The sequence below is a fragment of the Pteropus vampyrus genome, unplaced genomic scaffold (genome assembly GCF_000151845.1).
Source record: "Pteropus vampyrus isolate Shadow unplaced genomic scaffold, Pvam_2.0 Scaffold211, whole genome shotgun sequence".
In the NCBI taxonomy this organism is placed as follows: domain Eukaryota; kingdom Metazoa; phylum Chordata; class Mammalia; order Chiroptera; family Pteropodidae; genus Pteropus; species Pteropus vampyrus.
The window spans coordinates 386,650-391,213 of NW_011888992.1; positions in this window are offsets into that span (position 1 = coordinate 386,650).

Here is a 4,564-nt window from a genome sequence, read left to right on the forward strand (position 1 = left end):
CACCGATCCGCACACTTGAAAATGGTTAAAGCGGTCAGTTTTATGTTGTGTATATTCTACCACAATAAAAAGAAGTAATAACATAAAACAAAATGTACTAAAAAAAGTTCAACGGGATTTCCTTGACCGCACCAGACCACGGCTGAAGGGACTTGTCCTTCGAGGCAAGCACGCAGCTCGGAGGCTGCAGGCACTGCCCAGGCCTGGGGCACAGGTGCCACCTGCAGGCACAGGCCATTGCCCTGTGCCAGATGCTCTGAGCCCTGAGGACACATGTCACAAGCCAAACACAGGACACTGAATATCATTTATGTTCTAACAATAATAAAAAGGTCACTAAGCTGCATTTAAGAGCTCGCCTTTGCAACTGTGTCGAGCAGGCTGAATAAATTGACACCGGCTTGTAGTCCACTTATGGGGAAAACTGAGCTGCCGCTTTAACAAGCATTTCAGAAGTCAGAGCCGGTGAGCATTTGAGTGCTGTCCGAAACGAGCACATTTAATTTATGGTAAGAAACATGTGAGGCCGTTACCCGCAAAGCCCTGTGCTGGGGGACAGGAGGGGCAAGAGGTTGCCTGGCGGGACACCGGGGTGGGGACACAGGAGCCAGGTGCAAGGTGACAAACACATCTGACGGGACTAGGCCTCTGGGAGCTGAGGGTTTCAGGTGTCCGCCGTTTCTTGTTTATGCAGCATTTTAAAAGCCCCCCCCCACCCCCCAACAAGTGGACGTCTGTCGTCCCTCAAGGACTGCAGTGAACCTGGCAGGGCCCTGGGGGCTCCAGGGTTCCCCTAGCCCCAGGGTTCTGGGCAGGGAGCTTCCTTCTTCCCCCAGACACGACTTGCAACTGTCTTTAAAAGGGAGACGTGAGCCCTGAGGCCGAGATCGCACCCAGTTCCCGGGCAAGGCTTCCACCGCGGCGTCTGGAACAGACGCCGCCCGCTGGCTGGGCCAGAAAGGCCTGAGTGGCGAGAGCTGGGCCTCCCCGTGGTGGCGGGAGGCCTGCCAGGCGCGGGTCCCACTCCTCCACCCATGGGGGTCCGGGGGCGCCACGAAGCCATTTGCCCAAGATCAAAGTGACAGGGCCCGACCACCACGAAGGGCGGGATAAGCACCGAACCCAGGTCTGCTGGACTTTTCTGAGTTCGGAGGCAAGTCAACTGGCCACAGCAGGATCCGGGCTGCGGCCTCGGAAAGGGTGGGCTTCGCTCCGGCTGCGCCGAGGGCGCCCTCCAGGCCTAGTTCCTGGTCCGGGCGAGAAGAGGCTCTGCGGGGCGGCGGCTTCATCTGGGAGGGCGCCGGCGCTCTCGCTGCGCCCTGTCCGACCCCTGGCCCACGCCCCGGCCGTCCCCACCCCACGCCCCGGCGTACCCCCACCCCACCTTGGCTCTGGCGAGAGTGAGAACGAGGAGCCAGGCCCCGCGCCGGGGTGGGGACGCCCCTCTCCCGGTGCCGGCACAGAGCCTGAGCCCGCGCTCCCCGCTTCCCGCTTCCCCAGCGGAAACCGCCGGTCTCGGCTGTACCTGCCGCTGTCCCCGGTGCTGAAATGGCCTGTTCCCCCTCAGAGTGCTGGAAGTCTCCACGAAATGCGAACCAAACGCACTCTTTTCTAGCAAATGCTGCGCTGGTGGCCCTGGCAGGCCATGGGGCCCCAGGGACCCTGGGGCTCCCGCTCATGCAGACGGTGTCCGCACCACGACCCGTGCCTGGCACCGCTCTGGCAAAGCCGCAAGGCCGAGGGACCTGTGAGGACCACGGAGGAGGCATCAGCACCCACCCGCCCTGCAGGCACGATTCGGCCAACCTGCTTCCTGCGCCCCGACTGATCGGACCCGATGGTGACGTGGGTGTGGATGGACAGCTCCGCACTTCTGCGTGCAGACCTTTTGGGGACTCAGCAGTGACAGACCTTCCTGACGCCCTCTTCCCAGAACTCTGGGGGGCTGACCCCCAGAGAAATGAGATACCGAGGGAATGTGCTCCCCGGGTGTGCATCAGGGTGGGGAGTCTGTCCCCCAGGACCACCCCAGCGGAAAGACCTAGGGCCCCGGACGCCCGCGAGAGGTGGCATTTTCTTTGGGTTTTTTCCTTTCAAAGGAGGACAGGCAAGTGCCCGTTTTGTCACCTCCAAAGCAGTGAAAGTTAAGCGAGGACCCCGGAGATGGGTGTGGGCGACGTAATCTTGGAAAATACGAGCTGAAAATCCTAATAAACCTCAGCGACAGACACGACCTCTCATCTAGATGTCCTCTCAATATTTCGCAGGCAATTGGCAGAAGTCCAACAAGAATTTAGGCCACCGTGGACACACGCAGCTGGCCACCTGTTCTCAGAAACGAGGCGCAAGGGCGCCACCCTGCGGCAAGTCCCTCTCGCTGCGGCGGCTCGCCGTCCCCTTTAGTCCCTGCTGGTCGTAGTGCTTCGCCTCTCCCTTCTGAGTTTGTTTCCACGAGGCCCGGCCGCCCTCACGCCCTGCGCCCCGCCGGGAGAGCCCCGAGCGCAGACAGTAGACAAGCTCCGGGGCGCCCTGCTCTCTGCCGGCACATCCTGACGCCGCCCCGCCCACCCAGGGCAGCTCTCCATGAGCGCGGGTGGCACGCGCCTTGGGCAGAGAGGGTAACGGGGTTCCATGGGAGTGGGGATTCCCTCTGCCAGGGGTTCCTCCCCTGGGGAGAGGCAGGTGCCAAGTCCCTTCAGGCAGGTGTCGTCTTTGAGCTATTTGGTCTCCATGACCCCAAAAGGCTGTTTGGGTCCCTCCCCCTAGGTGCCCAGGAGGATAAAGTAATGGCCTTGAGGAGGTCACATCACACCCTTCAACCAGGTCTTAGGGATGCAAGGCCCCCAGACCTCAGCCCCACCGCCCAAGGAGGAGGCGCCCGCCTGTTTTTGCATGATTTGTTTCTTTGGGGACAGACCGAGCCCGGTGACAGATGTGAGGCTTTGTGTCCCACTAGGCTGCTGCGGTGGCCTCATCCAGGCTGGTGGCATGACCCCACCCGAGTCCTCTAGGCCTCTGGGGCAGAGAGGACAGGCACCCACAGGCACTGAGACGCTGTCCCCCGGCCTGAGAGGCCTTCTACCCCGGTGCCAGGGTGGGGTTCAGGCCCCTTCACTCAGAAGTCCCACTGCACCAACAGGGACCCTAACATGGCGTAGGACTGACTACCAGGCCAGGACACAGCAGCAGAGATCCTAGCCCAGGCCCACAGTCACTTCCCATGCCCAGCAGCACCCTGCCCCTAACTCTGGCAGTGACTGCCCTTGGCACAAAGCCTTCAGCACGGGCTCTGTGACCGGGCTCCACTTGGGACCTTGGGACCTCAAAATGCACCACATACCTAAATGCAAACCTATAAAACTCCTACAAGGTAACACAAGAGAAAATCTAGGTGACCTTGGGTTTGCAGATGAATCTAGATACAGCACCAAAAGTACAACATGAAAGAAAAATGTTTAATTTGGACTTTGTCAGAATTTAAAAACTTCTGTTCTCTGAAAAATGCTATAAAAGGAATTTAAAAACCTGGGAGAAAATATTTGCAAAAGACACATCTGATAAAGGACATGTACTAAAATATATTACGAAGCCCAGAGAAATTAGATAGTTTGGTGTCTTGGGGCTGCCGTAACAAGGCACCACTGACCAGGTGACTTAAAACAACAGAAATTTATGCCCTTGCAGCTCCGGAGGCCGGAAGTCCAAAGTTGGCACCACTGGGCCAACATGAAGGGGACAGCAGGGCGCCACCTTGCCTCCTCGGTGGCTGCCGGCTCCCCTGGGCTCATGATGGTGTCACTGCAGTCCCTGCCTCTGTTGCCCTCTGCCTCTCTCTAATGAGGACACTTGCGATGGCACTCAGGTCCCGCCTGATGCCCCAGGATGACCTCGGCTTAAGATCTTCAATTTAATCACATCTGCAAAGAACAGACACAGTCACACTAGCTGGTGCCAGGCTTAGAATCTGCACATGGCTTTGGGAGTCACAACCCATTCACCTGTCAGCATGAGAGAGGGTTAGCTCTGAGGGGGAAGTGGCAGGTGCAGACACACGGGGGACGCAAGGGGACTGCAGCCACCACTGGCTGAGTTGGGAGGTTGGGTGAAGCTTGGCAAGAAGGCCCGTGCTTGCTGGGGAGACGCAGCAGACAGACTAAATGCAAACCTATAAAATGCACGCGGCCCCTGCCAGATGCCTTCTGAGAGGCTGCCATGGACTTTAAATGGATTCGGCTCCTTTTAGACATCAGCCCTGTTTCTTTGCCGCATTTCTTCTAAACGCAGTGTGGAACCTGGACAGATGTCTTGGGGATGAGAACCTATTTAGAAAACTTTCATTTGAAGAGTCACAATAAATGAGGAGGATGTAGGCGAGCTCCAGGACTGAGGCGGGGCTGCAGGGGGCGCCAGGACACAGGTGCCAGGACCCTCCTGGGCTGAAGCCGCCTCAGAGAAAGAAGGAGCCAGTGGGCTCAGGGGCAAAGCTCAGAAGGCCAGAACGGTCGGTCCCCAGCTGCTGATCCAGGGTACTGACCCGGGCTCTGGGGTGCATGGGGTGAGGCCA